Source organism: Anopheles funestus, chromosome 2RL (genome assembly GCF_943734845.2).
Source record: "Anopheles funestus chromosome 2RL, idAnoFuneDA-416_04, whole genome shotgun sequence".
Lineage (NCBI taxonomy): Eukaryota > Metazoa > Arthropoda > Insecta > Diptera > Culicidae > Anopheles > Anopheles funestus.
The window spans coordinates 10,833,157-10,858,279 of NC_064598.1; the positions used below are offsets into that span (position 1 = coordinate 10,833,157).

The following is a 25,123-nucleotide window of genomic DNA, read 5'->3' on the forward strand; positions in this document are numbered from 1 at the left end:
CTATTTTGATTGTTTGCGAGGTTGTCGGACAGGATCGGTTTAGATGACCAAACAGCGGTCAAAATCGACCAGAGATTGTTCGGTTTATTTCCCGCGTTTTGTCCAAATAACCACACATTACACATGTTTAATAATGTTCATTTTCGTGGAATACTGGGATATACTGCAATACTGGGATCAGAGGAAAATGTGTCTTTTCGAGGCGATACAACTCCACCACGGGAGAAACAATTGAAATTCTTCCTAGCTAACAACAACAAATGAATGGAGCAGTGGCCGAGATGGTGGGCAAAAGAAAACTCCTCCACAGCAGCAGCAGTAAACGGCCGCTTGTGATGTTGTAACATTTTCCAAAGCATTTGCCGCCGCGCTCCCGGGGGCAATATCGAACACGTTTTTGACAATTTCCGCGAAAGACGCTTCGAGCGACGATCGTTTTGACGCGTTCGATGGTTAATGATCGTCTGACGCACTGAACCGCGGCATGTTAATATACGTGGCAAATGCGTGGAAAACGATTGCCATCGATGGTTGGGTTTTAAAAATAGGAAAATCTTTCCTCCAACACCCCCCCATTTCAAGGCTTTACTCTCTCACCCACCCTACCTTACACGGACAGAGACACATGAACATACGAGGGTCACAGTGTTAAAAGTGTTTTTCCACGGCGTTTTCTTGTGATTTGAGCATCTTGGCAGGCGTGGTTTTCCCTTTCATTTCGAAACAACAAAGCAATGAAAACATTCACAACTCAATCGAATCCATGTGCTTCGGTGCAACAGTTTTTCCGGGCGTATCTTCCTTTTTTTTCTTCGCTCTCTCCACCGGAACCACATGTCACTTGGGAGGGTTGGGCACCGGGTACGGCAGGAAATGGTCGCTTGTGTGTTTTAAGTAATATTTTCCCAAAGTGTCCATCTCCCATCGTTTGGCGGTGCTGTTTGCTGTAAGATTCCTTCCTATGTTGATCGCCGGCCGGTCGGACGATCAGGGTTTCGTTTTTTTTGGCTGTTTTCGCTCTCCACTTCTCTTTACGGTCGTGTAACTCTTTGAGGAAACGCTAATGTTGGTGGTGATCATGGGCAAACATTATTGTTTAATTTGCTGGCAATAAACAAATCCATTTCCAGGCGCTAGTTTCGGTGGGAGATGAAATTTTCAATCGAAAACGCCTGCCCATTACAGGTTGGATGATGAACGATCGCGAGGTTTTTCTTGTGTGTTTTCCTTCTTTTTTTCTTCTCTCCAAGTTTTACTGTCAGTGAGTGTTGAATTGTTTGGTGAATATTTGATCGTCGCTTCCGTTTGCCTATTAACCGGCTGCCGGGGTGGTTGGATAAATTAATAAAAACAACCATTCCTTAAAACTACCGGAAGTGCGCCTATTTAGAGCGTAGCTGTCGGAATGAGAGTGATTTAATTTTTCCTTCCATGCCATGCTTTTCTTCGTAGAATTGTGTTTTTGATAGTAAATCAACAGAAACAAAAATGCAAAAGGAAGTAGCGTCCGATTCGGTGTGCGTTTCAAGTGTTCGAGAGTTTTTCCACCCATTTTCGCGCAGAAACAAATGGCAATGGTACGCAGTTAATCGCTTAGATTGCCAATTTGGGTGCGGAAAAAAGCATCCACATAGAACGGTTTTTTTATGGTCCCATCTAAATCCTTCCCCAATGCACTGCTCATACGACGAACGACGATAATAATTGGATGGAACATTTTAATGCAAAAAGATTGGCTTCCGACCCCGGTATTCCCGGTCTGTAACATGATTTGAAGAAAATGGGTTGGGGGTAGCGAAAGAAAAGAAGCAAAAAAATAAAACTCCCCAAAACCAATATCATCGCCATGTCGTCGAGTTATATGTTATGGAAATTTGTTAAACTTGTGCCCACCCGGGACAATTATTTCTCCCACCGTACTAGAACTCTTGGCTTGGGACACCTTTACCGTGAGCGTGTGAGCATGTGTAGCGGAATTTTGACTTGGTCGGGGAAAAACAAATTTTCACCAGCACAATCTATACAGAAGGGTGCCACGGGTGAAGTCGTAGCCAAAATTCTCCAAAGAAATTGATGTAATTTTTATGGAAAGTGTGCCACTCCCTGAAGGAAAGCGAGCCGCGCACGAAGATGTGTATGTGAGTTGAAAGAATTTAATCAAATTCCACTTCGTACAAAATCAGCGAGGGTTTTTTTTGGTTTTTCTCTCCCCACCGGGGATGCTAACATGTGGGAGCAAACTTTATAAAGATTATAATAATGGCGCACCGTACCGCCGTGAAGTTGTTTCTCTAATCTTGCGTACTAAAACTCACTCGTTCTACACACGCAATAGGTAGCAATTGTTTCTTAAGTTTTTCAAGCTCATATGGGGCAATCTGGTGCGTGGCAGAAAGGGCTTTTTTGGGTACCGGAAAATTATTCCTTGGATGCTATATTCCCCATTTACCCATATGCGTGGGGTGCCTGAAAATTTGTTAATCAGCTTGCGATTTGTACTATCTGATGCGTAACCGTGGTGCTCGGTGGAGGTCTCGAAAACCGCGGAGCCGACGGCGAAAAAGCTGATGGGGAAAATGGGAAACCAAAAATTAAAAAAACGAATTAAGCCGCTTGCCGTGGACGTTCTCCACACTTTTGGGTGGAGTTGCTTCGCTTGCACAGACGACGGTAACCGGATGAAGTTTTGCGCCTGCTTTGCAAAGAGGAAGTTGGCCCATTGCAGTACAGTATTATTTTCGCTCGCACAACCACGGACCACGGGTCGGCGCAGGTGTGAGCAGCATAAAGTGGAAATTATGCTGTTGGGATATTACTATTACTGCGGCAGCCAGCCGTCATCGTCGTTTGGAGCGCTTTGGGCCATAAGAACGGACACATATGCCAGAATGAAGGGTCTTACCGGCGGCTAGGCAAACAATTCATTTAGCCTTTTGTTTTGTTTTTTGCTTTTGTTTTATGCTTTGTGTGGTAGCCCGGGCGAAAAGCTGGCCTCTTTCTGACGAGGTTTTGTATTATTCGTTTGAACTATTTTTTGGTTCTTTTCTCATTCCTTATTTTTCCTCTACACACACACACGCTCACCCCCGCAGTTATGTGTAGTGAAATTGTATAAACAACAAAAAATTCAACCCCTATTCGAAAATGAGCGCGTGTGTGTATTGGGGGGAGTTTTCTTTGACAGTGTGGCTCACTTTTCGGACGCAAAAGCAAGTCCCGGACGTAAACGGTAATCGACGTGAAATCCGTCGGTACAAAACCCTGGCGCACGGGAACCATTTTGACGCGAGGTTTTTTTCTCGGGTTTTCGGGTAAAATGGGGAACTAAACAACGGGCCAAATAAAACAAAACCGAAACTGAAGCAAAAACTAAAAAAAAAAACAAAACAGGCAAGCAACCAACCAATAATGGCACGGCACGGTGTTCGTTGCTTGTGGGCCGTCGGTGATTCCATCAAGAAGAGTTGAACCCCCAAAAACTTCGTTCCCACATGCCTTCCCTCAACCTTCTCCCCTTCCTTCCTTCCCCGGTCACACAATTGCCCGTGTTTGAGGCAAAATTAGAAGAAGGCAGCAAACAACCGAACCTCCCTTAGACACACACACGTACGTTCTTGGCCACGGTTCTTGCGCGGTGCTGATGAAATAAAAACCAGAATCGAATAGCAATAATAACAGCACTAATAACATGCAGCACAAACGAACCAACAAACAAAACGAAAAAAAAAATACGCAAGGAAATGGACGCACACACGAGGAAACAAGAGCAGGGCTCAACCAACCAAGGCAGGGCCGAAAGAAGAATATAATCAGGCACACAACACAACTGAAAGGCACAAATGCTAATTTCTGAACAGTTCCCCCCCGCACACGAAACGTAAGGGTTAAGAGGTGAAGGAAAGGAGGTTTAGGTGAAACAGAAGAAAACAACAAAAAAATACCAAAAAGAGGTAAAAATCCAAAGAGGAAATTCAAAGCTGAAACTGAAACTCTGAAACCCCGTTGAAGTAAGGCACGGCTGTTCCTTCACGATATGGAAGGATATCGGTTCGGTAGGATCGAATCAGGGCAGCTGTTTCGTGCGTTTCGTGTGGGAGAGTTGAAGTAGAGGAAGTTGCCCAAAATGTGGCTTCAATGATGAAGGATTGACTACAGTGAGAAATTAAAAACAAAGCTTAATAGTTTGACTTCATTTGGTAGCAGATCCAACGATATTACAGAAATCGATCTCAGTATAAACTACGCGTAAGTGCGATCTTTCACTTACCGATCATGTTTCGGCACTAACCAGGCACAAACTACTCACTAATCAAAGAAATCAATCTGATAAGCACTAGTGACGAAGGTAAACAGACTCTAGAATTGTGATCGGGTATTTATCGGATATGGGTTTGCCTTGGAGGAATTGAATGTCCAGACGTGTCTCCCCGACTAGGTACTTGGTTTTTTTTTCTTCTTCTCTGAAAACACAACAAAAAAGTCGCATCAAAAACGACCCAGTTGGAGAAACTTATTGGAAAGTTTTACCCCGTGAAGAAGCAACTACGTTCGGGCTTTGACACTTTTGGCCGGAAAGTTGAGAAACGATAAAGACACCGATGGCCATAAGTCAGTCCGGTCGGGTAGTGGATACGCTGAAGCGGTGGAATGAACTGATACGCACTGCAAGATAGCCCATTCGAGAGGTGATCAGTGCGTGGAAAACTTTGAACCAAACAAAAAAAAGACAAGAAGAATACACTGTCCACAGCACAAACAAACAAACAAACTTTAACACTTACTTCATCGAATCGCAACCGAGTACCCGGGCCTGTCAAACTCAAATCTTGCGCCAAAGGCAGAGGAGTTCGGGGGGAGGGGGCGATAGGTAGCCATCCTTGGGGCAGTCAATCTTGTGCGAGTTATCAGTAAAATGTAAAGAGTGAGAGAAAAAAAGCACAAACTTTCAACCGATTCAACCGATCAAGACTGCCTGATGATGGTGTACGGTTGAGTCTCGTCCTGCATGAGACATGATTGGGGAAGCTATTGGAGCATTGAAGGCACAGTAACGTCCACCATCTTCCAAATTCACGTTTGAAGAAGGACAACAACAGAGCAATAAAAAAAAAAACAAATGTCCAAAATTGATTACCTTTGGCGCGTGAAAAAGGCAGTTTTTGGTTGCGTACGGGGAGCTTTATTTTGCTGTATAAATATTCGGAGTTGATTTTATTTGTTCATTATGAACACCCCGTCAGGTCTTGCACCTTGCAGCGTGGGATCTTTCCAACATTTGTTATCTACTTCGTACAGCCAAATGGAAAAACAAAAAAAAACGACCACAACTGTATAAAAAAAGGCTTACAACTGTTCACTGACTCCAAACCCCGTCAACCGATCTCCAAAGCCGTCCGATTTCCGACGGAGGTTTCGAAGAGCTTTTTCGTCTAAAATGTGAGAAAAAAAACAAAAACTGCGAAAGGTCGTCAGCTTGTTTGCCCTTTTACCGGCGTGTCCGTGCCTAAACAGTACCGATACCGAATTTTGATTGAAAACCCTTCTGCGCGATAGGCGAAGATAGGCGTCCTATGGTTACATTCTGTTCGCTGACGTTTCGTCTAAAAATTCCAACAGTGTGTAGGAACTCGGCAGCTTTCAGATCCCGCGGTGCGTGGAAGGATTTACGTGCAGTGAGGGCGGACAGGCATTAATCATTTTTAAACATTTTCTTTCACCCTCAGCATAACAAGCTGCAAAGTGTTTTAACCCACTGGTTCCACCTATTCGGCCACGAGCCAAAACAAAGCCGAGATGTGCGACCCAACCGTCCTATGGAGTGGAATTTGTTTTTTTTTAAGGTAAACGAGTTCATAGATGAGGATCATAAAGAGGGTCGAGGGGAAATGGGGAGAAGATTTGGGATTGCGGAAAGTTTTGAAATAACTATTATAAGTTGAAGTTAACGCATGTTGGGGAGGTTTTTTTTCGGTAGGATTTTATGCGAAACGGGGGATGTCCTTCCATTCCAATTGGCCGGAGGTTACCAACAGCGCTCGCCCTCCGTTAAAACACCTTTTGCGATGTGGCATCATTTTCGTGCTCGCAAGGGTTTTTGTTTTTGGGGCTAAAACCCATCCATTTTCGAATGTTACGACTGGTGTCGTTCGGTTCAGGTTCGAAATGAAAAATCCTTTATGAGCACTTGGTTGGGAGTGTTCGGCTGCTGCTGCTGCTGGTTGGAATAGGACGCTAGAGATGTGAACGCAGAGCATTGAACATAGAAAGTAGAGAAAAAATGTGAATAAACTAAACCCAAAATCTTTTTGTCGAAAGAAACCTGTCCCGAGGTTCTGGGTGTCGTCAGTAACCTTTTATTTTTTGGACCCATCTTAAGTTCTTGGGCAAATTCTTCTCGATCCTTTCGCATGCGGCTCGACACTCCGATCCGATCCGACCCCTTGGCCGTTACGCGCACCTGGGTTCGCAAGCAGGGTAAATGTGCCCCCAACCACCAGCAGCGTGAGCATGCATATTAGATTGAAGAATTTACACATCCAACCGTGTATACACCTTTTTGGAGAAGCTTGCAGATACACCCTTTATCTTGTGTGTTTTCGTTAGCCCCGATAGTTTGGCACCCCCCTCCGGGCTGTGCACGGCAGTGACCAAAATTTGTTGGCATATAAACTATGTGATAATGGTCGCTTTTGTCGTATCCTCTGTTTGCTTCGGAGCTGCTGCCGGTCTAACGGTGTGGTGAGCTAGTTTACAGTAACGTTTTTTTTGCGTTCTAGACGCCGGCAGAGCGGTGGGATTTTGTGGGTAGGGATTTTCTTCTCAATCTTGCCACAGCGTGTCTCTTAAGCTTAAGCTATTTTCTCTGTTTCCCAAGCTTCTTGGAAGTTGGGCAAAAGTTCATTACATCGCCCGTAAGAACATACCAGGCGATGCGGCAAACTGGCGCACGGCCATGTTTGTGAGGATTTGTTTCCTTATTAAGAAGTTTGGGAGTATTCGCGCCACAAATGAGATTGCAAGTTGAAGCAGGAGCTTGGAAGGAAGGATAGCACGAAAAAAAGTCCTTAAAGGTATTCTTTTATTTTTCCCATCATCCCCAGAAAACTTGCCAACGAAATCACAATCAATTTCAATGTAACCGCGCCACCGTTCGTGGTAGAGTTGGGTTTTCGTTTATTACGGGACAAAAACTTACAAATCCGTTTCATCTCGAAACTGGTTTGCTGTAAATTGTGATTTCTAGTAAACCATAATGTCTGGAGTGAAGATAAAAATTTGTGTTGTCCCAAGTCCGGAGTAAAAAAAATCACACTGCTAGAACCAGATTCATCCCGATCGTCTACGATCGTGTCTTGCGTATCCCGTTCATCCCTCACCGGGCAAGGAACTGGTGGAGTGTAGTAATAATTTTTGTACCGTGTAAAATTCTGTAATTAATTCGGATGACATGTGACGTTGATGGCACCGCACCGAACTCCGAAGACAGGAAGAATCCTGCGCCGTTTTGGCGGGTTAAAACCATACGGAGCGAAAACCCTCACCAGTGTGTAGGCAGGGAAAGGACGTGTGTGTGCAGTCTTTTAAATTAATATTGACACCGAACGAAAAGTGCTGCCTTTATTTCTGCAAGGGGAAGGCCGAAGATCGCATTATTGCCAATATGTGTCGCCGTGCCGGGCGACATTAATACGACTCGTTGGGCTCGTTTTGCGTGTGGCACAAGCACACTGCTGACTCGCTCATGTGTACTCGCGTGCATATCGCGTATATGGTCGCGTTCGCTGGCCTAAAAATAAATGCACCCAGGACGTGCGAGGAACGGTTGTACCGAGTTGTCACGAGGTTGTCCCTTTTTCGAACGTACGGTAAGCGCATCCGCGATCACCGGACCACAGTGTATCTCATCGCCGGGAAAGCAAACATAAAGATCGAGAAAAATTAACAAACGATCCATCCGGGAAAGAAGAAGTGAAGAAAAACCCGGCAACAGAAAAGCAATTATTTAAAAACTACAAGCAAATATACTGTAGCGTGGAAAAAATGTAAAAGAAAGAGAGGGAGAGAGCGCAATAGAGAGAAGGAACAAAACTAAAAGGATGAAAGAAACATGGGAAAAGAGAGAGAAAAATGCAACAAAACTCCTCGAAGCATGTTCGAGTGTTATCCATATTTGCATGCTGTATTAATTGTCGTTCTGTAATTTACCAAAACCAACGAGCGACACGCGTGATTCGCGATGACAGCAAGCAGTAGGCCGTCGCCCGGGCCAGACCGCAGCGATCCGGTCGGTGATATTTCGCTGTTTACACCGTGTGATCGAAATGTTCGCAGCCTACGCGAAACTCGGTGCGGCAAGAATTTGTTTCCGGGGCGTCTGTGTGTGTGTCTACCGATACTGGCCGCCTGGGTTTTGCGTTGCTTATCGCTGCAAGTTGCTGGCGGGTTATGTACCCGCCATGTGCTGCCTAGGCGCTGTGGAATTTCATCCTTTTGCGCCGCTGGTGGCTGGTAAGAGGCTCTGTGCTTTACAACATTTTTTCATGTGCATGTGTCAATTTCGTCTTGTCTTGCGCCCCTGATCCCTGTTGTTTTGAGTATTCAGGGGGTGGGATTTTTTATGTATTTTATCAAGAGTGTATTACACATAAAAAGGTTTCCTACCCATTCGGAAGTCAGCGATGGAGGGGAAAATTTCGGGTGGAATTTTTAAAACTTACGAAACGTCTTTCTGGCACATTATTTGCCGTTTGTATGGTTCCTCACGCAAGACTAACCCAAGCTGGAGCTTTTTTTGCGTATGCTTTCACGGTACCTACCTTCTTGCGTGCCGAAAAGAAATGGTACATTGGGGAAAAATAATTCTTTTTTGCTGTTGTCATCCTCGTCCACAGCCCTTCAGAGGTTCAGCGATCCAAACATTTCGAATGTTATTCGCTGTCGTCTATGTCGTCCCAGTCGTCAATTAATTCAACTGTGACGGTGTTAATGGAATGGATTTTGCAGACAATAAAAACACACACAAGAAAACAACACAAAACAAAAAACCCCTCGCACAGACAACAAGCGAAAGTTAAAAACCCAAATAAAAAACAAACTCGTAAAAAAAACAAGAAATCGGGACAAAATCAAGTACCTTAAAGTTGTGTTCCAATGTTGTCGTTTTTTTTTGTTTGATTGCAGTTTTGCTACCGTGCCCACAAATGGCCGTTACCGTGGGCATCGGAATGGTACCCAAGTGTGTCCTTTTTTTGTTCTTGACACACACACAGACACAACCAGCGAGGACGTCCTGCCGACGTGTGTGCCGAGAGCGCCGGGGCGAAGGATTTTGTTTTTCGAATCAAATCCAGCATCCCGGTTACGACATCGAGTGGTTTCGGTCCGTCGGGGGTGAACATTAAGTGTATTGAAAATTACTTTATGTGTTCTGGTGAGCGATGTTTTGTCGGGAGTTTGGTTTTTTATGTGAGGAATGTGAGACTTTCTTCTTCGTTTGGTTTGGATTTGATTTTTGTAAAACCTATTTCCTTTGGGGATTTCTTTCCTCTTAACCGTAACGACGTATCTCTCGTGTTATTACAGCACCAAATGAACCAAACATTGCGGTGCCGATATCAATTGAAACCGTAGCATTATTATCGCCGTACGGTGATTGGGCGATTTGGGAGATCGCGGGAAAAAAGGAAGAATTCCCCTGGACACCATCCTGCCAATAGTTTGCCCCTCGGCGGAGCATCACTTTGTGGCTTTTCAATGGACTATTGTCTTCCCATTATCTTGCTAATAAGATAGAGACCGTGCTCGCTGTCTCTTCCATTCAGAAAGGCTCTGTGGAGCGGTTGAGAATGGTATCACGTTCCATCTTAAGCCACAAGCCGAAGCACTCTGATAGTACTGCTATCGAGATACAGAGTCTAGGTCGGAATGGCACACCAAAAAAAACAAAAATTAAACTGGTACGCTTGAACTTCATTTTAAGTGGAAGCCAATGTTTTGCAAAGATAATTTAAATCATACCATCAACCTCCACCATCCCAAGTGCTGACAGTTTTGCCGAATGCACCCTCCAGGGGTGGAATTATCTCGAATGCATCAGCAATCAACGAGGGAAGCGACAAAACATCGACGGGTTGTCGCCGAACTTGTCTTCGGCACGGCACGAAACTCGGCACAATGTTCATTTGTTACACCGGAATGAATGTAATCCTGTAATTGCCATCGGCATTGTCATTAGATGTATGAGCTATTGACCGCATTAGCCATTTACCCATTTGCCTCCCTCAAAAGAAGAAAAAAAAAACCGACGTTGTGTCCGTAAGGTGGACAGAAGCGAGGCGAAATTAAACACGTAAAAAATGCCTAATCAAACGAAAGACCACCAAAACCAATATCTCCGGCACTGAGCTTATTGGAATTCTTGGTCCTTCGAAGGTATCGACCTTCGGTTCGGTTCCGGGCACCGTGCGTGGTCAATCAAAACAAATTGTAATAACGCTTTATGGCGATTGCGCCAAGGATTTAGCGTAACGAAATTTACTGCCAATTGCTTTTCGATCCTTGAGCAACCAAAAAAAAAAAAAAGGTAACGTAAAGACTGGCTCCTGCCAGAGTGGTCGTCCTTTACCGTGCAGGGCACGCGTGTGGCACCGACCGAGCAGCAAAAGAATTGTGTCCCGTCGTATGTGTCTCCGTGCAAAAAGGAACGGGGGAAACGATGATTTAAAAAGCAATTTCCCTTCGGACTTTTCAGATGCTGGGCTGTAATGCCTTTGGGGGTAAGATGGCACACGGACAAGGGTGGTGGAGTACACGGTCCTTTTTTTCTGTCGACAAAAACTTTCCCAGGACGATGGCACCAGGAGAGGAAAATGTGATTGTATGATAAAAATGGATACGGCCAGCATTGCGAAAGAATGCGCAAAACGGTCCTTCGCCCTGTTGGAGCACGGGTCGGCAAAATGTTATTACAGATTATTCGGATGAGATTTCCCGGCGTCGGGTCTGTCCGGGGTTGACTTTTCGGGTTTTTCGGGTTTTTCACGTTTCACAAAAGCTGAAATGCTTTACGCAAACGAATTCTCGGAAAAATGATCTGTGCATTGTTGATAGTAGACACACAGAGAGAGAGAGAGAGAGAGACACACACACACACACTTGAGGTAAGGCTCTTCGTTTGCGAAAAAAAAGGTTCATAATAGCAAAATGGTCGCATGAAAAGAAAATTCCATTTTACTGCTAGCGCAACACAAAATGGACAAACGTGCGGCTACCGAACGCTGCGTCCCCTAGGTAAAGTCCTGTCCCAAAAGCCACTCCACTCTGTTTCGTCCAGCTGAAGGGGAGCACATTTTCTTGCGCTCCAAGAAAAACAAACCATCACATTGTTTGTCCTCGCCAATCCTTCGGACCAACTCCGCAGCCGCACTGTGTTGATATTTGTTGACGGGTTTTTGTGCGGGATGGCAGTTTCATCGTAGACTGGCGCAAGAACAAAGGCCTCCTCGCTGCCACTGGATTGTCGGTTGGCTTTTGCATGTCCTCCTTTCTGGTTGATGTACAAGAGTCGGCTCTAGCGAAGCAAATGGGACCGGTGGACGGTCTTTGCTCTTAAATCATTGCTCCAGGTGGCGCAAACGCAAAAACAAGCCGACCTCGCCCAAGCGCTTCATGCAAACGGAGTTTGATGCAAAATGTGTAACGAAACATGACCGATCCGATAACGCAACCCACGGACAGGTACGATGCGGTATGGTGGGAAAAACGGTCCCCGGGAAGAGGGAAATAAAAGAAGTAAAGGAGACGAGCAAAAAAAAAACACAACACCGCTGGGTGGGCCCTACTCCTAGGGGTCATCGTTGTAATAACGATGGTCAGTCTCAAATGTCGCACCGTCGCTGCTATCGGCGCACACCGGGTGGAAAAGAACGGTTGTCACTCGAAGCCTTCGGACGCATTCGAAACAATCGGAACGGGCGGACACACCGATTCCGGGGTAAACCGTGTAAAGGCATTTCGTTGTACGAGACCGTATTTCTTGGCCTTTCTTCCTTCGGTGCCCCCTGCGGTGCGTGCTGTATATGTGCGCATACTTGAGGTGCTCTCGTATAAATGTGTGGCACCGTCGATTGACTATTGACCGAAAAGCGTCCCGAACTGTACGGGGACCGTAACGGGCGGTTGTTCACTGCGGCCAAATGGCTCTTTTCTCTCTGATGTCTGACCGCTCGACCAACGCAAGAGGGACAGATTCACTTCAAAAAATTGTCTCATTTTCTTCCCATTTCGTTCCACCGGCACCACCACGCGGTTCCGGGGACGGGTACCAGCGCACCGATAATTCGATAAGGTCTGTGGACCCCGAAGATGGTTGCGCCGGCAGCCATTTTCGGGCGGCGTGGCATCGAAATAGGTAAGCGGTTGACACATAACCAGAACCACAGAAGAATGGCCCCCTGGTCGGGTGCCGCAAGATGGATGAGGATAATCCGAAACGTCCGAATGCGTTTGCCTTTTTCTCCAATTTTATTTCTTCCCGTGCAAAGGGAAAAGATCTCCGCCTCGAAACCCTCTGATCTTGTGCGTAAAAGGCACAGCATTTACCGATCGGGACTGTCCTTATACTGTCGATCGAGGGGTGTTTTTTTTTGGTTTTGTTTGGCTCACAGCAACACAACGCAACATGCAGGTAAGACGCAGGAGAAAGCGACAACATCCAACGCCAAGCTAGTGGGACACTCAAATGATGTTAAACGATCGTCGGAATTCGAATGTGCCCGGCTTTGTGGCTGGCTGGCTGAGCGTTTTCAGAACTGCGGGGTGCCATATCGGTGTTGATTGCATCATTTTAAGGGTTTGTTTGGAAAAACTGTCCAAACGCGCCTGCCACGGACGAGTGTAATTGATGAATATTCGTAATGGGTTCTCTAAAGCTCCGTTAAGATTGTGCTAATCAGACCGAAACGGAAAGCATTATCGAAATTCGGAAAGCATAAGGTCAAACAATTAAGAGGAGTTGTACGCTCGGAAGTTTGAATAAAATAACAGGAATTTTTGTGATATTTTTTTAAGCACAAGTACCTCAAATATTGGAATATTTACCCAAAAAACTATCAAGAATTATCCAAAAATCATCCCAACATTTAAAAATATTTTAACAAAAATACTGTAGTATTGGAGTCAGTTGTAAAACAAAGGAGAACTTTTGAGGAATAAGTTTACTCTTTCGGTAATAACTTGGTAATATGTCTGTATATCGATTTGAATTTTTATTCTAGGAATATCTCAAGGTATTCCTGGGAACAAAGTCCCGATCTTCAGGATAAATTTTCTGATCATACTGACTGTATATATCTCCCCTTAATACATGGACAGTGTGAGCTTTTATAGCTAATCCCAATTCTAAGAGATGCAGTTTTGAGTCCAAACCAACGTTTTTCTCTATTTTTCAAAATAATGTTCCAAATCATCTCCTTTTTGTTATTGATTCATTTTAATAATATTCCCACTATTATAACGAACTGTTTTGGGGCATCGATTCCGTTCATCTTCCTATTGCTACACTCTTCACTTCATGCCCATCCATACCTTAAGTAAACAGTATGCGAATACGGTCGTGGACAGCTTAAATGAAGGAACGGCCCCATACATCAGTAGGACAGAAAATGAAACGAAAAGCAAAAACGAAATATACGCGCCTCTACATACATACACACACAAAACCGAAAGTAACGAAATGCAAAATTAATCTATATGCTAATTATAATTTGCTACACACCAGAGCCGCACCTCACCATCCATCCACCATCTGGTGGTGGGGGGGACGAGAATGAACGATCGTGAATGAAGAAGTGGCACGATGGAAGTAACCTCAACGATTCCGCTGGCCATTACAATAAAAACGTGGAAGCACTGCAGTAGTCGCAAACTAAAACGTTGCACTGAAACTTTTGCGTTTTGTTGTATGAAGGTGCGTATGTGGAGGCCAAAAAGAGGGGTGGGGAACGCGAAAGCGAAGAGCACCGAGATCAGCGAAACAGCAAAGAAATGCACATCGCATTTTAATTTGGCATTATCTGTATCATATTCGGTTCGCGCGAAACGATTTTGTTTTAAATGTCTTCAAAATGCACATCGTTAAACGTTCGCGTTTTGTGCGTTTGTTTCGCTGCGCTGCGGTACGGTCGAATTGCAGTCGTAGAGCCTGACAGGGCCGCGCAAGTGTGCCACCGAGCAAGGGTTTTTTTCTCCATTTGGTCCCTCGGTCGGGGTTTCGGTGTTCGATGGATTGATTTCAATTTTTGCTTCTTTTTTTTATTTAGCATTTAGGTCTGTTCTGGCTTGCTTCTTCTTTGAATTCATAATTATTTACGGTATGAGGTATGGCGCGATCTGGCAAATTCTGGTGTTGCAGAAGTGCACCGGTCGGTACGCTGGAGCCGGCCAATGCAGCAAGACGCATAAGTCAATCAGGCTCACAAGGTTCCATTTTAAAAGGCCCTCCAGGTGCCGAACAGGGCACCTTTTGTCTTCCACCCCATTTCGCTTTATGTCATTTGAGTGAGCTTTAAAGGATGTGTGTTATACGCTTAAAGCTTGTTTTTTTTGGTTTTGCTCCTCGTTGCAGTTGTTATTTGCTGCGTTTTGTTGCACTCGAGGAATTCAATTCCCAAGGTACGCTCGAGGGCGTTGAAAGCTTCGACGGTACCGAAGGAGGAGACATTTTATTCTCTCATTATTCGTACGGCGTGTTCCGCGCCCGTATCGTGCCCGGTTGGTGGAGGAGGTTTTTAAGGAGCATTTTGCCACCAGAAACACACATTTGGACGATGCAGCTGAAAGCCAGGGAGCGCACAGCGAACACTTCAATCAACCCCAACAGCTTCACCTTCCCCCCCGGGGGACACATTCGAAATTGCCATCATAGTGCGGAGCGCGTTTGCATATAGATGGGTTTAGCAGGGTTTGAGGAATACAAAGTTGATAGCAAGAAATGTTTCTACGGTGTTCTTGATTAGACTTTAGCCCGGTACGAAACAGGAAGGATAACTAAGAACCAACCAACAAAAAAAAGAGCACAAATCTCTGCTGTCAAGGGAAATGTGGAGTTCCGGCTGTGCATTTTAAATATTAGCAAACGCGCATCGGGCTGAAAGTTGCTGCTACAGAGCGTACACAGAAACAACGCGCTGAAACAAATCAGCTTCACACGCAGGCCGAAGATATACACGGTAAGTGGTAACCTAAAACGTTGCAAACGCGTGAGCTCAATATCCGAATGCTCATATGCCCGGCGGAGTAACCGGCGGCCAGCGTGTACATTTGCATCATGTACCGTGTGCATGCATCCGAGCATCTAGATGCTATTCGCCGGGTACTCCTTCCCATACAGGTGCAGTAGATGCAGTTGCACTTGCACCAAACTAGAACTCAATTAAAGTCGGTACACATTCGTTGCCGAGCAGAGGAAGAAATAAATTCGATCGCCATCGAGACAAGCCGATCGCTGCGTGGCAACCACCCAGTAAGTGTGGTGTGCAGGAAGAAAGGATGATTATTATTTCCGTGTTTATTTTCCACCCCATTTTTGGTCCATCCATCCCGAATCTGGTCGATCTGGTGCAGTTGCAAGGGGCCCGATTGGCCGAATCGATTCGACCGGTTCGACGCATTGTGTTCGTGCTCGTGTCAGCGGCTGTTTGTTTTGTTTGTGCTGCATCTCACGATTTTGCCAGCCCCGGTTTCACACAAAATGGGTCCCTAGAAGCAACAGCATCCGACTGCATTGGTGCAATTTAACGCCAATTGGATTGGCAAACGGCGTGCACTATGGGACCCCGGTAATAATCGCGAATGAGCGGCGGGGGAAAAAAGACGTTTTGTCGGAATCTTGGGCCCTGCATTTTTCCGGCCCAACCATCGTTGCGCGTTGCCTTTGGGGCGTGTGCGCGATGCTATGTGTGTGTCGACGTTGTCGCGATGATCGTTAAGCGCTACAGGCGCTAATAGGGTTGCCATTTTCGAATCGAACCGAATCGGTTGTCTTCGGATGGTGGAGCTACAAAACGAGGGGAGAAAAAAAAATTCCACCCAAAAGATCAACCAAAGCGCTTGATCGGTTTCTTCTCCCGCTTTATTTTTCGTTTAACAATATTTATCTCCCTTCGGGCATGATCGAGCGGGCAGGATCGGGCTACGGGTATGTGGAGCTGATGGCTATTAAGTAAAATCATACCCCAGTTAATCGCCTTTGCATCAATAAATTACAGGTTATTTTATGATTCATCCAATCGAAGAAATTATTTCCATGTAAAACCACTGTTATGAAGGTGGCTGATGAATCGGTCAGGGGATGGACGATAAAAAAAAGAAACGGATGAAAAGCACCAAAAAAAAAAACGAAAAACCTCAGCACCGTACACTCTGTCATTTTAGAGTGATTCCTATAATTATAATTTGTTATATTAGTAAGAGGGTAAGAGGTAGTTTTTGTTTCGCTGTTCAACCTGTCTAACACGACGCCGTAGCTTGCGGACACATAAATCATCTCCCGTAGCTTAGAACACCTGTTTTTGACTGGAGCGTTTGATTAAGCTTAAATGTGGACTATTTAGTTTGCTTAGTTAAGAAAACATCTAAATGTAACCAATTTTCTTTTTTGCTTCTCTCGAACGATTTATTAATTTATTGATTGGATATGATCGGTTAAATTGGTAAAGCGTTTTCATTGCACATAAATGACTAAAATGGTGTGAAACGAACTTGAATGCCGGTAAATAAATCGAGTTGCTTTCTAAACCAACAACACAATGCATGTTTAATTTAGTTTGCTATTAAGCAGAGAGAGAAAAGGAGCGTGTATTTAGCGCTTTGTGGCTGTCCGATGCAGCCCGAAGTAAAATAGGAGCGCGCATTGAACGCGCATCAAAAATCAATTACAAAGATAAACAAAATGAATTCACTTTTCAACCGCGCAAAGCAATCGATCGCACACTAGCGATGATTTGGTATGATGTTTACTGGGTGGAGAAAAAAAAGGAAATTCAAAAGAAGCCAACCCACCCCGTTTTGAATAAAGCCTACCCGAAAGGGTATTAAAAAGGCTGCCACACTATAGCTGAAGGTTCGTTTGGGGGAAAATCGATTAAATTTCCACCCGGTGCGAAAGAAACAAACCGGGGTGAAAGAATGATCGAGCTTGGGAGGGAAAAATCAAATTCATGCTCATCGTGGCCACACCGAACCGAACCAACTGCGGCCATCACAAAGGAGTGCCATTTTTTTTTCTTCTCTCCACTCGTTTTGGCCGTATTTACGCCTGCTTCTTTGCTCGGCTGGCTGGCTGGCCATTCGGGTGATGTTAGAAGTGTGGGATGAATGATTGGCAATTTACGGTACCGTTTTATCGTTTTGTGTGCGATTTGGCGAAAAAGCGATTTATTTCCACGGCTTTAAAGGCAATTTCAACACCCGTTCGTTCGGTTGTGGTCGGTCGGGCCCGGCGTGGATCGATGAAAAGATTCAATCGATCGAAGGTACTCAGTGCCGAAGACAGTTTCCAGCGGGATGGAATAATTTGCACAGCACCATCGCAGCCCAATCTGCATACATAGTTGAGCGTGTGCCGTATGACTTCGCCATACCCGATCGACGAATGTGGTGGCGTACGGAACCGGCTTGGGCGCCACAAAAGCACACTAAAAGCCCTTCGGTGGTTTTTCTAAGGAAAAAGTTCAATCTTTTCTCACGTGATTAAGGTGTATGAGAAGTGGGCAAAAAAAAAAGGAAGAGAAAACCCTTTTTACAGAATAGGGAAATAATTTTTGCCGTCATTTTTGCTGAGTTGTTTGCGGCGTTGCAACGCCGATTCTCGTGCATCTCTATTTCCGTGCCGATAAAGAACACGGCACAGTGGTCCAGCTGAGGTTGATCAGATGGATTTCCAAAATATTGAATAATAGTTATTTAAATCAACGTAGGAGATCTCCAAACATTAAACATCTCAGAATTTGTTTGCTTCTTGGAACAATGTTAGGAACAAGTTCAAGTGTATCCAAAGTCACTTTTCTTTATGAATAAATAGTTAAATAATAAAGGTTACAAAAATGATTTGAATTAAACTAGTTGGTCAAGTATACGTATATTTTAGTTCAGTTACAGTATTTTTTTAAGTTAGTGGAAGTAATGCAAAAAAATATCATTACATCCCACTTCCAATACGTCCAACTTTCGACCATTGTCCACGGCTCGCCATTTTACGGGAAAATGGTATTTTTCATCTTAAAATTTACGACCGTTCCGCAACTGATGGACGGACTGGAATCGATCGAGTTGAGTGGGTCGTGGCTCGTTGTTCATAATCATCATTACATAGTTTACGAGACGAAATTGAAAATGGCCTTTTCAAACATCATGCCGAACCGTGCATTGCGCCCGTCCCGTTCCACCTTTGTTACCCCATCCTCACGACAGTCTACCCCGGAGTGATATGGTTCAAGGTGTACGGTTACGTTTCGGACGGCCGTCAAAAGCCATTTTCCGGTCGATCAGATCAGATCCTTCGATCGAAACCGTGAGTCCCAGCGGTTGGAGATCAGATGTGAACAGATTTCGCGATCCACGGCGATCGGTCTGCATGCACCGGCATGCATTCCGCGTGGATCGAAAATAATGCTGATTAATGAAACGAATCATTTAAACAGTCACATTTGTACCGGGGGTCTCCGCTTCAATTAGAGATCGAGAAGTAAAAGGGTTGCTCGTTGCGAGATTGAAGAGAAAAGCAACAGAAGTACAACAAAAATACACACGGAGAATAAATAAATAATCGTTTAGTTGGGGTAATGCTGGCGCCAAGCAAAACCGACCCACTGCTGGCGAGTGTGCAAATGCAACGGAGGCCAGCCTAGTGCAATGTACTAGGATTTAGAAATTAACCGTAGCATTCCGGACGGTGGGTAGGAACAGGAGGAAGGGAGTTTAAAAGGAAGCCAAGGAGCGTTACGTACTGTCAATTCGTACAGTGTGCTAAGGCACACTAAGCTGGAGGATTTGCAAAATGCCACGGCACGGATGCAACTGGTGCAACTGGAGGCTGGCGGTCAAATCGTTTAGCGAAACCTGTTTCTTTTTAATGGTCGAAAATAAATCTTTCCAACCCCGAAGCAGGAATGTCTTCATAGGTAAGCAGCTGCACCGTGTCGGGGCGGTTCGCAACAACCATGAACCGAAGTACAACGGCTACTGTTGCCGTTGCATCTCCTACATTTCGATCCGGAGAGATAGTTGCAAACGAAAATAAGATATTAGCAAATACCGTCAGATAATCAATGCCAATCACGGCTTTTTTTTCATTTTGGGTCGGGTTAGGAAAATAAAGGGACTCGCTTTCTCGAACTTCCATTTAGAAATGGTGGCTTCATTAACCTTTAATATTGCTACTTAACTCTTAAATATTTTTAAGTTATTAAACTTAGAAATATTGCCAAAAATCATACACTAGAGTTATTCACTATTTCTGTAAAGTAGATCGCAACAGGACCATCCTGACTATGAGATGAGAATAACAACTCTTTTTAGTGAATCAACTCACAGTGAATGAGTCGTTATTAGGAGTCAGCTCGTTTAACGACTCAATTCGGCGTCATAAAAAAAATCCGGCATAAATATCCTAAGATCTTACAATTGATTGTTCAATTGATTGAACTAAGTTTCTTTTCACTCAAATAACGCTTTAAATAGTAGAAAGCATATAAAATAAGGAAAAAATAAAAAAAATCTGAAAACTCGAAAATTTTCTAAGGGGTTAGCCTTGGTTTTTTTTTGGGAAATTTAGCAAAATTTTAAAAATTGATTTATTTTGATGCGAATTGGTTGAACTAAGTTTCTTTTCACTCAAATAATGCTTTAAATAGAAGAAAGCATAAAAAATAAGAAAAAAATAAAAAAAATCTGAAAACCCGAAAATTTCCCAAGGCTGTAGCCTTGGTTTTTTTTGGGAAATTTAGCAAAATTTTAAAAATTGATTTATTTTGATGCGAATTGGTTGGAATAAGTTTCTTTTGACTAAAATAATGCTTTAAATAGAAGAAAGTATAAAAAATAAGAAAAAAATAAAAAAAATCTGAAAACCCGAAAATTTCCTAAGGGGTTAGCCTTGGTTTTTTTTGGGAAATTTAGCAAAATTTTAAAAATTGATTTATTTTGATGCGAATTGGTTGAACTAAGTTTCTTTTCACTCAAATAAGGCTTTAAATAGAAGAAAGCATAAAAAATAAGAAAAAAATAAAAAAAACCTGAAAACTCGAAAATTTCCTAAGGGGTTAGCCTTAGCTTTTTTTGGGAAATTTAGCAAAATTTTTAAATTGATGTATTTTAATGGCAATTGGTAGAAATAAGCTTCTTTACACTCAAATAATGCTTCAAATAAAAAACAATAAAAAATAATAAAAAATAAAAAAAATCTAAAAATTTTAAACTGAATTCGCACCAAGGAACTGCTATTCTATTGAACACAATTGTAAGCAGCTCCCGACGGTGGCACACAAGATGCAAATTTCCAACTGTTGCAATCGGCCGAAACAATCACGCGACGAAATAGTCGCTTTGCCACAGAAACGATACATCATTAGAGAAAACGTTAATGTATTAGCCTGCTCAATGAACCCCAGGACCGGGTGTGATTTACCCCCACGCTGAATGTAATACATTTTTTTATGGCTTTTTGTTTACCAGTTCGCACTTTTACTACTCATTCTCCACCGTGGATGGTGGATGAAGGGTGCTAACGGTGGTGGTCACTCTGTTTTGATGGGTTTCCATATTTCAACTTTTACAACTCTTTCGAGTCGTCCTCGGGGAGTGCGTCCTCCACGGTGATGGGAGACCACCAGCACCACCCGGGTGGGCACCCCTTTGGGAGCTTCTTTGTGGGGATGGGAGGTGACGTGAAGGAACTATAAAACTGCGCTTAACCGATTCGTTTAAAGTGAAGAAGAATGAATGAAATAACGGAACAGAAAAAAACGACAAGCGATAAAACAAAAAATGAATCATTTTTCGTACTGTATACTTCAATAGGCACAGTTGCTCCATCCGCACGGAACTATAAAGTCTCAAAAACGTGCCACCGTGATTTATGTATATTGCGCACTGTATTTCCACCGTACCACATTGCGGTCCATTTCCTCCCCATCGCTTCTGTCCGTTATCGTGTAATTGGAAAATTTTACAAGCGAAAAGAGTTAAAATAAGCGAATAAACCGCGCAACACAGGTATCGTGATGGGTGTGCGAATTGGTTTGAGTGTTTGGTGGTGTATTTTTTTGCTCTCCCCCGAAAATAGCATTTCTAGCAGGTTTCTACCGGAAAAGCGGATAAGGTTTGGTAAGATAACACGACCGGTAATGTTGCTATAACATGAAAACCATTGAAGTAATTTCGAATCGTTTCTTTTTTCTTTGTGTATTTCTGCTTCTTTTGCTGCTTAAGCTGACGCTTTCGAATCACGGCTCTGTAGAACGGCAAACGGAAATGAAATCCGTACGTCCTTCTTACCGTCGGACAGACCGAAATGGTAGTTCCTTGGAATAACACCACAGTCCGTTTATCTGGCAAGTAGAATCACCTCCCATTCGTAAGTCCCTTGTCGATGATAAAATGTACAAAAGGACGAAATAAAAATTAAAAAACAAAACAAGAAGCAAACAAAAAAAAGGGAACGAACCTCGAAAGGAATCAAAGATAGGATAGCTGTTGACAAGAATTAATGAACGGAAGCGCATTTAACACAGAAAAAAAACAAAACAAAAAAAGAGGAAGGAAACGCACTGGAAAACGATGCTCTAAAACGATGCTCTAAAGTTAGTTTCATGCGTCGCATCGAATGAATGGAAGAATCGGTTCGGTTTGCCAATTGACAAAAGTAAAAGCCAAACCCGCGAAGGGTTGCAGAGAATGAACAGTGTACCAAGACAAGACGATCAACGTAAGGCAAACAACCGAACAAACAAAAAAAAAAACAGCCACACAAACGACACATGCACGGCAAGCGCGATTCATTTTTATCCCTTTTTCGAGCCTGGTAGCTGCAGATTGAATTGATGAATGAGTTCTTTAGGGAAAAATGCGAACGCCACAGCCGAATGAAGGGATCGGATAGCAGAAATAAAACAAAAAAAAACTCCCCGAGAAACAGAAAGTTAACAATAAAGAAAAGGGAGCATAACCTAACAAAAAAACACCCAACAACACGCACACACAAAGCAATAATAAAACAAAACGCTACGCCGGAACGACGGAAATGTTTAACGGGAGGAAAATTCAACAGCATCCTGTGTCTCCTTTGACAAAAAGGGGGCCTCCTGAAGGCAGGACAATCGCTTCAGTGCGCGAAAGCGACAAGAAAACGGTGAAGTGTTGAATAGGAGGGCCGGCGAAAGGAAAAAAAGGCTTCCGGAGACCTGAGACCTTACGTTGCGACTGTTGTTTGCCGATCGCCAATTTGAGACGCGAGCGCGAGCGCACACTCACTCGCAACCTTCAACAAAACCGCGAGGTGCTCTCGTCTATTCTTCAAGGCCCTTCCTCCTTAGCCCATCGCCGTTTGTCGCATGGAATCAATTTCTCCAATTTAGGGATGAAACCAAAACAAACAAAAAACCACAACAAATAAAACCTTCCACGTCTGTCCTGTCCCGGCCCGGAGTAGCTGCTGCGAATAAGAGTTTGTTTTTGGCCGAAAAATAGTCCAAAGGATGCCGCTCGGTAAGCGATCGGTCGTCGATGCACTCGGCCCAAGGTTTCCTTGCCTTTAGGGTGTAAGATGCAACGATTGTTCTCCCGTGATGCTCGTGGACTTTTCGCGGCAGATTCAGCCTGATGATGATTGTATCATTGTATCATTGCCCCGTGTACGTCAGGCTTCCGTTGTTTGGTGGAAGCCAACTTCGCGCAGGTCCTCCAGTTCCTCGGGAAAGGTTTTAATGCGGACTTTGTTTAAACCTGCCCGAGCTCTCCGGCGATCCCGCCGTCTGTCTTAGCTCCAAATGCACCAAATGCACCCACCTGCTGTTGCTGCAGTGATACTCGCAATATTGCCTGAGGATCGCTTCTCACATCCATCGGCCTAAATAAGGGCATTGTTTTGTGTTGTCGTTTGCGTCGAGGCGCAACCGCTCCGCATCGTAAGACTTGGGGAAATCGCTTACAGCTCTAGACTAGTTTTTGCGGAGACAAATGAAGGGAAAGAAAAGTAAGCAGCAAGCAAGACACACCAGACACATTCGGCATCTCCAACAATCGTCGTACGGAGTATGAATTGCTCCTGGGGTTGTTTTTGGGCGGTTTGTTTATTTTTCCTCAAAGAACTCATTTGCAACACTGGATCATCAATACGCTGCATTCGACGAACGAACCTTGAGTAAGCCATTGTACCATCCTTAAAAAACACTGACGCCCTAATGGGTAATGGTTTTCCAAAGACATGCGAGGGACCTGGAGACACATTTGAGTTTTGCTGCTATTTGCTGTACCATTATTATTTTTATTGTTGTCCAAGAATTTAGTTTCCCAACGAAATGAAACGAAACAAACAAAACACGACAAAAGGACACCCGGCGGGGAAAGAAAAAACAAAACTAACTGGCGAGGTGCGGAAACATACAAATACAAACAGAAAAATGGCCCCGCAAAACGCCACGCCCGTGGGTATGGCAAAGGATGCCCTATTGTTTGTACGGCAGTATTGTTGTTTTGTTTGGCCGTGTATAAACCTTTTGTGCCATTCATTGGTAACCTGGTAAACAATCCGCCCACCGGGCATGTCAAAGGGAGTGCCCAATAGATAAGTGGGGTGGTTTTTTTTTGGCGATACGAAACAGGACAGAGGATGGATCCATTACCATGGTGCAAAAGTCGGGTGTACGTTACAAGAAGGTTATGGTTTTTAGCGAAACAAAAAAAAGAATTTGAATAAACTAGATTTGCATCACAAGAAACACACCCCCGCGATCGCGACATCGGTTTCGATACGGCAAATCATCCTTCTTTTTGGGACACGACAACGGGACACGCTGTCTAGATGAGTCCCTCGTTACCACGCGTAGTGTGCATTTTTGGCAACACACCAAAACAAAGAAGCGACAGTGGTAAAAGACGCTCCATCGAGCGGGAACGAACGAAAAGGAACACTTTTTAATCCAATTTGACACGTCGTAAAGGGCGTCGTAAGTGGTTTTGCTGATACTACACACCGGTGATTGCATTAATGCATTACGTTGTTGGTGGATTTGTTTGTCTATGGTTTTTGGTTGGGAGCTTTTTTTTGCTGCTATTTCGATTTACTGTGCTCCCTTCGACATTTCATTCCCGGGGAAAGATGTGGTAGATAATCGAGCTTGGAAATGTGAGCTAGGACAATGCAAAAAAAACCATCGTTGCCTTCAAATCTTTCCATCGAGTACAGTGCCAAATGTATAAATTAAAGTAGAATATCCCGCTGAAGGGAATGTTTTACAAAGGGAAAGATACCACGTTGCTCCCTGACTGATATGATGAACTAGCGGGTAAAATGCAAATACACAAAACGGGTTGTTTTTTGCTGTTGGTTAAAAATCTGATAAAACACCGCGCACACAGATATACTTATTTAAAGGGAAAACAAAACATTGTAATACAGCCCCTGGCAGGAATTTGATAGTCTTTTCTCATCGTCCCGCATATCATCCCGGACCCCTAACGCAAAAAAACGCCCCGTAGGCAAATCCTGCCGTTTGAGTTTGCATACATTCAGGCGAACTAGGCTTTGCTTTTTTTCCTCCCGCCCCTCCGGGTTTGTGTTGATTAATTCAAACGGTCGTGCCAGCACAGTTTCGTTCGACCCTGCCAGGTCGGTCGCTGTTGCTAAATGACATTACAAATGATGTGATTAAACGATTTAGTGATAATAAAATAGTGAAAAGATCTCATTAAAGCGCGTCAGATTGCACCATGCTAAAAGGTAGAGCAGCAGTGCCCTGTTTTCGTTTGATGAGAGTGGAAGGATAACCAAATGACATTGTGACTTGAATGGTTATTAAAAAAAAACCTAGATAAACCATAAAAATCGGCCACCTTAAATACAAGCATT

General features: G+C 43.9%; 1 protein-coding gene across 1 annotated transcript in view; it reads left to right on the top strand.

Annotated features, from left to right (window-relative positions):
• Positions 1-25,123, top strand: part of LOC125765928 (nucleolar protein 58) — a 135,725-nt gene that overhangs the window by 97,746 nt on the left and 12,856 nt on the right. The window lies entirely within an intron of this gene.